Genomic DNA, 12404 nt, shown 5'->3' with positions numbered 1-12404 from the left:
AGCGGGAACTGTGCTTCCGCAGAGGTAGGGGGGCCAGCAGGCCAGAGGTGGATGAACGCAATGCCCTCGTTTGGGTGTAGGGACTGATCAGAGCCTGAAGGTACGGAGGTGCCGTTCCCCTCACAGCTCCGTAGGCAAGCACCATGGTCTTGTAGCAGATGCGAGCTTCAACTGGAAGCCAGTGGAGTGTGCGGAGGAGCGGGGTGACGTGAGAGAACTTGGGAAGGTTAAACACCAGACGGGCTGCGGCATTCTGGATGAGTTGTAGGGGTTTAGTGGCACAGGCAGGGAGCCCAGCCAACAGCGAGTTGCAGTAATCCAGACGGGAGATGACAAGTGCCTGGATTAGGACCTGTGCCGCTTCCTGTGTAAGGCAGGGTCGTACTCTCCGAATGTTGTAGAGCATGAACCTACAGGATCGGGTCACCGCATTGATGTTAGTGGAGAACGAACCAGAATAGAAAACAACTGAGCAAGAGGACAAATACATTAGATTGTCTAGTTTGAGAAACAGACGCCTCACAGGTCCTCAACTGGCAGCTTCATTAAATAGTACCCGCAAAACACCAGTCTCAACGTCAACAGTGAAGAGGCAACTCCGGGATGCTGACCTTCTAGGCAGAGTTGCAAAGAAAAAGCCATATCTCAGACTGGCCAATAAAAAGAAAAGATTAAGGTGGGCAAAATAACACAGACACTGGACAGAGGAAGATTGGAAAAAAGTGTTATGGACAGACGAATCGAAGTCTGAGGTGTTCAGATCACAAAGATCATTTGTGAGATGCAGACCAAATGAAAAGATGCTGGAGGAGTGCTTGATGCCATCTGTCAAGCATGGTGGAGGCAATGTGATGGTCTGAGGGTGCTTTGGTGGTGGTAAAGTGGGAGATTTGTACAGGATAAAAGGGATCTTGAAGAAGGAAGGCTATCACTCCATTTTGCAAGCCATGCCATACCCTGTGAATGGCGCTTGATTGGAGCCAATTTCCTCCTACAACAGGACAATGACCCAAAGCACAGCTCCAAACTATGCGATAACTATTTAGGGAAGAAGCAGTCAGCTGGTATTCTGTCTATAATGGAGTGGCCAGCACAGTCACCGGATCTCAACCCTATTGAGCTGTTGTGGGAGCAGCTTGACCGTATGGTATGTAAGAAGTGCCCATCAAGCAAATCCAACTTGTGGGAGCTGCTTCAGGAAGCATGGGGTGAAATCTCTTCAGATTACCTCAACAAATTGACAACTAGAATGCCAAAGGTCTGCAAGGCTGTAATTGCTGCAAATGGAGGATTATTTGACGAAAGCGAAGTTTAAAGGACACAATTATTATTTATATTAAAAATCATTATTTCTAACCTTGTCAATGACTACATTTCCTATGCATTTTGCTATATTTCCTATTCAAATTCATTTCATGTATGTTTTCATGGAAAACAAGGACATTTCTAAGTGACCCCAAACCTTTGAACGGTAGTGTATGTTTCAGCTCTCTGCAGCCGGATAGAGAAATCACAACCTCTAATGGAACCTGGGCACTTTGCTCCAGCACTACCGCAGTCCTAAGGCCATGGACCCTTGTCTTGATAATCACAGGCTTCATCGTTGCTCATTAGAAAGACAGGGCCAATGGCCTTGAGACTGGTGTAGTAATGCATGAGCAAAGGCTTCGGATATAGCACAGTTCTATACACACTTAATGTCTTACATTTAACTGAAAACAGTGAATACTTTTAAAATGTATTCTTTCTTGTAAATCACAAGGTACAGAATTCCAACTTATTTGTGCCTCATTTTCATTCACAGTCTCTACCTCTTTCCTTTCTTCATTTCCCTCATATCTTCATCAACCTCTTTCTTTCACTCTTCGTCTATCTCTGTCTGAGTGTACAAAACGTTAAGGACACCTGCTCTTTCCATGACAGACTGACCAGGTGAATCCAGGTGAAAGCTATGATCCCTTATTGATGTCCACTTCAATCAGTGTAGATGAAGGGGAGGAGACAGGTTAAGGAAGGATTTTTAAGTATTGAGACAATTGAGACATGGATTGTGTATGTGTGCCATTCAGAGGGTGAATGGGCAAGACAAAAATATTTAAGTGCCTTTGAACGGGGTCTGGTAGTAGGTGCCAGGCGCACTGGTTTGTGTCAAGAACTGAAACGCTGCTGGGTTTTTCACGCTCAACAGTTTCCCGTGTGTATCAAGAATGGTCCCCCACCCAAAGGACATCCAGCCAACTTGACACAACAGTGGGAAGCATTGGAGTCAACATGGGCCAGCATCCCTGTGGAACGCTTTCGACACCTTGTAGAGTCCATGCCCCGATGAATTGAGGCTGTTCTGAGGGCAAAAGGGTGGGGTGCAGCTCAATATTAGGAAGGTGTTCTAAATGTTTTATACACTCAGTGTATGTACTGAAGGAGCTTGAGGCTCAAGTGAAGCAGATGTCACCGATGGGTAGAGTGACTCACTCAACACTGTCAGCCAACCTCTAGAAGGGACAGGTGACACCGAGCTCTCCCAGTGAAGTTCTTTCAGAACACATCAAACTGACACGGATGCTGTGAACTGAGAAAATGTCCAGTGACACTTACACGTCACATATCACATGATTCAGGAATCAGAATCAAATAAACAGGACATTAATTCAGTCAGGAACTGTCCGTTGTCATGTGGACAGAGTAAACGTGGATTGATATTGGAATCTAAATTGAACATGATCAAATAAGTACTGTAAATTCCCTCAATGAATGAACACCGAGTCGCAAGTGGACCGAACCCTGAAACAAGATACTGTATCTGAAAATCATGTATTGATGTCTATGGAAGAATAGCATTATAATGTGAGTTACATGCCCAGATCTCAAGTTTGGATTCTGCCTAAAAGCATTAAGTCATTGCCTAATCATCTCTATGGCGTAAGGCTGTCTAGTACACCCACATCATACTGGATAACGGTGTGTGCTGAACCAATAAATCAGAAGTGGGAGCATTCTCCACATTACATGCTCCTGTGAGCCATTAACACTTAATTCCAATGCTAAGGGCATCATATTAGCTGTGTTCGAATACTCAGACTAACCATACTATTTGTGAAGATAATTCAGAATGTAATATGCTTATTGGTCATAGTATGGATATAGTTAGTAGCCAAAAGTTCCCAGATGTCCTACTATATTCTCCAAAATACGAAGTATACAAGCCGTGGACACTATTTCCGTGCTTTTAGGGCAATAATGCAATTCTTCAGAAAATGTGCGTGGCTTCACAACATTTTCAGATTTTAAGAAAATTGTGGAAAAATAGGCAGCCGAAGTCTGACAAAAGGGGATACAAATTAATTGCTTAAAAAACGTATGACACATGTTAAGACAATGTTGAGCAATGTAATAAAGTAATTACTTTTCAAATAAGTTACGTTACGCATTATGTTGGCTGACAATTTGTTAGCTACGCTAGCCTTATGAACCGCATAGCATATCATTACAGCAGTTGCTTGTATGTACCGGTATGTTAGCTAGCTACCTAACGTTAGTTGGCTACTAATACATCGAACTTGCCAGTATATTAACTACAGTGGGGAGAACAAGTATTTGATACACTGCCGATTTTGCAGGTTTTCCTACTTACAAAGCATGTAGAGGTCTGTAATTTTTAGCATAGGTACACTTCAACTGTGAGAGACGGAATCTAAAACAAAAATCCAGAAAATCACATTGTATGATTTTTAAGTAACTAATTTGCATTTTATTGCATGACATAAGTATTTGATACATCAGAAAAGCAGAACTTAATATTTGGTACAGAAACCTTTGTTTGCAATTACAGAGATCATACGTTTCCTGTAGGTCTTGACCAGGTTTGCACACACTGCAGCAGGGATTTTGACACACTCCTCCATACAGACCTCCAGATCCTTCAGGATTCGGGGCTGTCGCTGGGCAATACAGACTTTCAGCTCCCTCCAAAGATTTTCTATTGGGTTCAGGTGGCTGGTTAGGCCACTCCAGGACCTTGAGATGCTTCTTACGGAGCCACTCCTTAGTTGCCCTGGCTGTGTGTTTCGGGTCGTTGTCATGCTGGAAGACCCAGCCACGACCCATCTTCAATGCTCTTACTGAGGGAAGGAGGTTGTTGGCCAAGATCTCGCGATACATGGCCCCATCCATCCTCCCCTCAATACGGTGCAGTCGTCCTGTCACCTTTGCAGAAAAGCATCCCCAAAGAATTATGTTTCCACCTCCATGCTTCACAGTTGGGATGGTGTTCTTGGGGTTGTACTCATCCTTCTTCTTCCTCCAAACACGGCGAGTGGAGTTTAGACCAAAAAGCTCTATTTTTGTCTCATCAGACCACATTACCTTCTCCAATTCCTCCTCTGGATCATCCAGATGGTCATTGGCAAACTTGAGACGGGCCTGGACATGCGCTGGCTTGAGCAGGGGGACCTTGCGTGCGCTGCAGGATTTTAATCCATGACGGCGTAGTGTGTTACTAATGGTTGTCTTTGAGACTGTGGTCCCAGCTCTCTTCAGGTCATTGACCAGGTCCTGCCGTGTAGTTCTGGGCTGATCCCTCACCTTCCTCATTATCATTGATGCCCCACGAGATGAGATCTTGCATGGAGCCCCAGACCGAGGGTGATTAACCATCATCTTGAACTTCTTCCATTTTCTTATAATTGCTTCAACAGTTGTTGCCTTCTCACCAAGCTGCTTGCCTATTGTCCTGTAGCCCATCCCAGCCTTGTGCAGGTCTACAATTTTATCCCTGATGTCCTTACACAGCTCTCTGGTCTTGGCCATTGTGGAGAGGTTGGAGTCTGTTTGATTGAGTGTGTGGAAAGCTGTCTTTTATACAGGTAACGAGTTCAAACAGGTGCAGTTAATACAGGTAATGAGTGGAGAACAGGAGGGCTTCTTAAAGAAAAACTAACAGGTCTGTGAGAGACAGAATTCTTACTGGTTGGTAGGTGATCAAATACTTATGTCATGCAATAAAATGCAAATTAATTACTTAACAATCATACAATGTGATTTTCTGGATTTTTGTTTTAGATTCCGTCTCTCACAGTTGAAGTGTACCTATGATAAAAATTACAGACCTCTACATGCTTTGTAAGTAGGAAAACCTGCAAAATCGGCAGTGTATCAAATACTTGTTCTCCCCACTGTATATGCAATCTAACTAACTACCCAATGTATATTTAGTTGATTATTCACGTCATTCTAGTTTAGCTAAGTGGTATAGTCATTGTGCGTTCTCAATGGGCATTGTTAATGAAGTCGTAAGATGTCTAGCTAGTAATTTGTTATGCTAACAAGCTAGCAGGAAGTTGCATAGCAACAGCATAAACTTCCGGTAGACAGGCGAAGCGCTAGTACACTCAACTGAAAGGCTTCCGTTCATTTACAGTATACTAAAATTAACTAATAGTATATAGTATGTGGTATATTCTCATTAAGTATGTAGTATACAGTATGTTAGTATGGGTATTCGAACACAGCTATTGTCTTATCACAGAAATGCAAGATGCCTAGAAGGAATTGCTTGAAAGCCAGAAATCTCGCTGCAGGCCTCTTCTTTTGATTTGACAGACAAATGTAATACGCAGCTTCATTTGCGTAACTATAAATTATTGTTGAACGCACCACACAGTGCCCATCACCACTATCTTCCCCCCACCACCTAAAATGCATTTGTTGAGAGTTTAGTAAAAGTTATAGTAAAACCAAGGGGTCCTATTCAATCAAGTGGGAAATTGTCGGACACCTGGCAACCAGTTTTGATTGAATCGGAACGCCAGGAGTATTTTTCTTCGGAAAACACAAAAGGACACTGATATCCTAACACTCCTTAACAATAACACCTATGAGTGTTCCTAACACATATGAATCCCACTTTAATGTTTTACTATAGTAACAAACGTTTTACTCAATGATTTATATACAGTGCCTTTAGAAAGTACTCACACCCCTATTTTTTACAATGGTGGTGGAGTGCCAAGATGGAGGCGTGGTAGCTTCAAAACAGCACCCCCCGTTAGTCATCTAGTGTATACAGTGCCATCAGAAAGTATTCACACCCCTTGACATTTTCCACATTTTGTTGTGTTACAGCCTGATTTTAAAATTGTTTAAATTTAGAGTTTTTGTCACTGGCCTACACACAATACCCCATAATTTCAAAGTGGAATTATGTTTTTCGTAATTTTTTACAAATTAATAAAAAATGAAAAGCTGAAATGTCTTACGTCAATGAGTATTCAACCCCTTTGTTATGGCAAGCCTAAATAAGTTCAGGAGTAAATATTTGCTTAAGTTACATAATAAGTTGCATGAACTCACTCTGTGTGCAATAATAGTGGTTAACAGGATTTTTGAATGACTGCCTCATCTCTGTACCCCACACATACAGATAATTGTAAGGTCCCTCAGTCGAGCAGTGAATTTCAAACACATATTCAACCACAATGACCAGGAGGTTTTCCAATGCCTCGCAATTAAGGGCACCTATTGGTAGATGGGTAAAAATAAAAAAGCAGACATTTGCCGACCGGTGGCTTCAAAGCCTATCATTGGCCAGTACATAGCATCAGCAATCCAGGCTTTAAATACATCAGGGATGGGCAACTTTGATGGGGGTGGGGGCCACAAAAACCTGAACTCATCAAGAAGGGCTACAGTTGTGAGCAAAGCATTTTAGTAGCCCCCTCTTGACAGCGGAGAGAAATATAGCAATTTTATAACTAATTTCATGCAATTCTACTCATTTTGTCATGGGATAGAGAGGAAAATTAGCTGTTTTACAGCTAATTTCCTGCCATTTTACACATTTTGCCATAGGGTGGGGAGAAATGTTTGCAGTTTTTAATATGATATCTGAGTGAGACTGACTAACAAAAGCAATGGGGCCCCCCCGGCCGGTAATTCGACCATGATAACGAGTTTAGATAGCTGACTGCTAAACTAACTTAGCAGTCCAAAGAAATGTAGCTGACATGGGCTAATTGACTAACTATCAGTGACTGACATAACAAGAGAAAAACTGCTGATGCACAACCAAATTTCGAAAATGCACCTTGTGTATTCTACTATTCTAACTCTCATCAGTAAGTTGAGACCCAGACTGAGTTCCAAAATTGTTATTATTTTGTTTTTTAATTGTTTTTGTTTTGGGTTATTTGGAAATTGACCAGAGGACCTTCAAAAGGGGGGCCACGGGCCGCCAGTTGCTCATCCATGATATATATAATTGGTTCTACCCTGTCGGATCTGTACCAATATAACTCCCTGCTGCCACTGATCTCCGGCAGGAAGAACTGCAGTCAGTCGCTCCCTTAGTGAGTTGGTGAATTTGACCTTTACAGAAAAGGCCAGGGATGTGGGACGACGTTTTACTGCCCTTGTAAGCTCGTAGTAAACTTAATGAACTGGCAGGGGATTCAAACATTTCATGTTCAAACCATGACCATTTCCACAGTGAGGTCAAAAAAGGAAAAGAAAAATACATATACTTAAATTACTATAATAATTGTAATCTGTCATTTTCTCTTTCTATTGCGTTGACTTTTTCTTCAAATTAAATACCAACATTTAAATCTTCGAAGATTTTTACTCCCTTGTGGACCTGTGTAGCCTCCTAAGTGGCCATGGCTTTGCAAAAAAATTAAATTATCCACCGTACAGTAGATGTCAAAACATTGTGCAAGACTGCACAGGGAGTAGATGTGCTGAATCCCCCACATGACAGAGAGATTAAAAGTGTTTGTCTAATACACCTTTCAAACCAATATGTTTTCCCACCAACTTTAACATCCCACCAGCTTTTTGCCCCACAATACTAACCTAATTGACAGAGTGAAAAGAATGAAGCCTATACAGAATAAAATATTCCAAAACATGCATTCTGTTTGCAACAAGGCACTAAAGTAATACTGCAAAGCAATTAACGTGGGGCAAATCTAATACAACACGTTACTGAGGACTACTCTCCATATTTTCAAGCATAGTGGTGGTTGCCACAAGGCCAAATCTACACTGGAGTTGCTTACCAAGAAGACAGTGAATGTTCCTGAGTGGCCGAGTTACAGTTTTGACTTAGATCTACTATGGCAAGACCTGAAAATGGTTGTCTAGCAATGATCAAGAATCAATTTGACAGAGCTTGAAGAATTTTGAAAATAATAAAGTGCAAATGTTGTGCAATCCAGGTGTGGAAAGCTCTTAGAGACTTACCCAGTAAGACTCACAGCTGTAATCGCTGCCAAAGGTACTTCTACAAAGTATTGACTCAGTGGTGTGAATACTTATTGTAAATCAGATATTTCTGTATTTCATTTTCAATAAATGTGCAAAAAATTTATAAAAACATGTTTTCACTTTTTCATTAGAGTAATTGTGTGTAGATGGGTGAGGGAAAATAAATGTAATATATTTTGAATTCAGGCTGTAACACAACAATATGTGGAATAAGTCAAGGGGTATGCATACTTTCTGTATCGTACTACACCGGCTCCGACGCTCGTCGGATGTGGCAGGGCTTGCAAACTATTACAGACTACAAAGGGAGGCACAGCCGCGAGCTGCCCATTGACACGGGCCTACCAGACGAGCTAAATTACTTCTATGCTCGCTTCAAGGCAAGTAACACTGAAACATGCATGAGAGCATTAGCTGTTCTGGATGACTGTGTGATCACGCTCTCTGTAGCCGATGTGAGTAAAACCTTTAAACAGGTCAACGATCACAAGGCCGCAGGGCCAGACGGATTACCAGGACGTGTACTCCGAGCATGCGCTGACCAACTGGCAAGTGTCTTCACTGACATTTTCAACTTTCCCTGTCTGAGTCTGTAATACCAACATGTTTCAAGCAGACCACCATAGTCCCTGTGCCCAAGAACACTAAGGTAACCTACCTAAATGACTACCGACCTGTACCACTCACGTCTGTAGCCATGAAGTGCTTTGAAAGGCTGGTCATTGCTCACATCAACACCTTTATCCCAGAAACCCTAGACCCACTCCAATTTGCATATAACCTCAACAGATCCACAGATGATGCAATCTCAATTGCGCTCCACACTGCCCTTTCACACCTGGACAAAAGGAACACCTATGTGAGAATGCTATTCATTGACTACAGCTCAGCGTTCAACCGCATAGTGCCCTCAAAGCTCATCACTAAGCTAAGGAACCTGGGACTAAACACTTCCCTCTGCAACTGGATCCTGGACTTCCTGACGGGCCGCCCCAAGGTGGTAAGGCTAGGTAACAACACATCCGCCACGCTGATCCTCAACACGGGGGCCCGTCAGGGGTGCGTGCTCAGTCCCCTCCTGTACTCCCTGTTCACTCATGACTGCATGGCCAGGCACGACTCCAACACCATCAGGCAGGATATCAGAGGAAGGCCCTAAAAATTGTCAAAGACTCCAGCCACCCTAGTCATAGACTGTTCTCTCTGCTACCGCATGGCAAGCAGTACAGGAGCGCCAAGTCTAGGTCCAAGAGGCTTCTAAACAGCTTCTACCCCCAAGCTCCTGTACCGTTTTTTTTTTGGTATTCTTTCTTAAAACTGCATTGTTGGTTAAGGGCTTGTAAGTAAGCATTTCACTGTAAGGTCTACACCTGTTGTATTCGGCAAATGTGACAAATAACATTTGATTTGATTTGATGACTCATAGAAATCCACTTCCAGGTGAAAGCTATGATCCCTTACTGATGCCACTTGTTAAATCCCCTTCAATTAGTGTAGATGAAGGGGAGGAGACCAGTTAAATAAATATTTTTAAGCCTTGAGACAGCTGAGACATGGATTGTGTATGTGTGCCATTCAGTGGGTGAATGGGCAAGAAAAAATATTTAAGTGCCTTTTAACAGGGTATGGTGGTAGGTGCCAGGCGCAGCAGTTTGTGTCAAGAACTGCAACACTGCTGGGTTTTTCATGCTCAACAGTTCCAGTGTGTATCAAGAATGGTCCACCACCCAAAGGACATCCAGCCAACTTGACACAACTGTGGGAAGCATTGGGCCAGCATCCCTGTGGAAAGCATTTGACACCTTGTAGAGTTCATGCCCCAACAAATTGAGGCTGTTCTGTGTCAAAAGGGGTGTGTGCAACTCAATATTAGGAAGGTGTTACTAATATTTGATATATTCATTGTACAGTGGGGAAAAAAAGTATTTAGTCAGCCACCAATTGTGCAAGTTCTCCCACTTAAAAAGATGAGAGAGGCCTGTAATTTTCATCATAGGTACACGTCAACTATGACAGACAAATTGAGAAAAGAAAATCCAGAAAATCACATTGTAGGATTTTTTATGAATTTATTTGCAAATTATGGTGGAAAATAAGTATTTGGTCACCTACAAACAAGCAAGATTTCTGGCTCTCACAGACCTGTAAATTCTTCTTTAAGAGGCTCCTCTGTCCTCCACTCGTTACCTGTATTAATGGCACCTGTTTGAACTTGTTATCAGTATAAAAGACACCTGTCCACAACCTCAAACAGTCACACTCCAAACTCCACTATGGCCAAGACCAAAGAGCTGTCAAAGGACACCAGAAACAAAATTGTAGACCTGCACCAGGCTGGGAAGACTGAATCTGCAATAGGTAAGCAGCTTGGTTTGAAGAAATCAACTGTGGGAGCAATTATTAGGAAATGGAAGACATACAAGACCACTGATAATCTCCCTCGATCTGGGGCTCCACGCAAGATCTCACCCCGTGGGGTCAAAATGATCACAAGAACGGTGAGCAAAAATCCCAGAACCACACAGGGGGACCTAGTGAATGACCTGCAGAGAGCTGGGACCAAAGTAACAAAGCCTAACATCAGTAACACACTACGCCGCCAGGGACTCAAATCCTGCAGTGCTAGACGTGTCCCCCTGCTTAAGCCAGTACATGTCCAGGCCCGTCTGAAGTTTGCTAGAGTGCATCCAGAAGAGGATTGGGAGAATGTCATATGGTCAGATGAAACCAAAATATAACTTTTTGGTAAATCTCAACTCGTCGTGTTTGGAGGACAAAGAATGCTGAGTTGCATCCAAAGAACACCATACCTACTGTGAAGCATGGGAGTGAAAACATCATACTTTGGGGCTGTTTTTCTGCAAAGGGACCAGGACGACTGATCCGTGTAAAGGAAAGAATGAATGGGGCCATGTATCGTGAGATTTTGAGTGAAAACCTCCTTCCATCAGCAAGGGCATTGAAGATGAAACGTGGCTGGGTCTTTCAGCATGACAATGATCCCAAACACACCGCCCGGGCAATGAAGGAGTGGCTTCGTAAGAAGCATTTCAAGGTCCTGGAGTCTCCAGATCTCAACCCCATAGAAAATCTTTGGAGGGAGTTGAAAGTCTGTGTTGCCCAGCGACAGCCCCAAAACATCACTGCTCTAGAGGAGATCTGCATGGAGGAATGGGCCAAAATACCAGCAACAGTGTGTGAAAACCTTGTGAAGACTTACAGAAAATGTTTGACCTGTGTCATTGCCAACAAAGGGTATATAACAAAGTATTGAGAAACTTTTGTTATTGACCAAATACTTATTTTCCACCATAATTTGCAAATAAGTTCATAAAAAATCCTACAATGTGATTTTCTGGAAAAAAAATTCTCATTTTGTCTGTCATAGTTGACGTGTACCTATGATGAAAATTACAGGCCTCTCTCATCTTTTTAAGTGGGAAAACTTGCACAATTGGTGGCTGACTAAATACTTTTTTTCCCCACTGCTCAAAAAAATAAAGGGAACACTAAAATAACACATCCTAGATCTGAATGAATGAAATAATCTTATTAAATACTTTTTTCTTTACATAGTTGAATGTGCTGACAACAAAATCACACAAAAATGATCAATGAAAATCAAATGTATCAACCCATGGAGGTCTGGATTTGGAGTCACACTCAAAATTAAAGTGGAAAACCACACTACAGGCTGATCCAACTTTGATGTAATGTCCTTAAAACAAGTCAAAATTATGCTCAGTAGTGTGTGTGGCCTCCACGTGCCTGTATGACCTCCCTACAACGCCTGGGCATGCTCCTGATGAGGTGGCGGATGGTCTCCTGAGGGATCTCCTCCCAGACCTGGACTAAAGCATCCGCCAACTCATGGACAGTCTGTGGTGCAACGTGGCGTTGGTGGATGGAGCGAGACATGATGTCCCAGATGTGCTCAATTGGATTCAGGTCTGGGGAACGGGCGGGCCAGTCCATAGCATCAATGCCTTCCTCTTGCAGGAACTGCTGACACACTCCAGCCACATGAGGTCTAGCATTGTCTTGCATTAGGAGGAACCCAGGGCCAACCGCACCAGCATATGGTCTCACAAGGGGTCTGAGGATCTCATCTCGGTACCTAATGGCAGTCAGGCTACCTCTGG

This window comes from Coregonus clupeaformis, chromosome 4, assembly GCF_020615455.1.
Source record: "Coregonus clupeaformis isolate EN_2021a chromosome 4, ASM2061545v1, whole genome shotgun sequence".
In the NCBI taxonomy this organism is placed as follows: domain Eukaryota; kingdom Metazoa; phylum Chordata; class Actinopteri; order Salmoniformes; family Salmonidae; genus Coregonus; species Coregonus clupeaformis.
Note: the sequence above shows the minus strand (reverse complement) of the source record.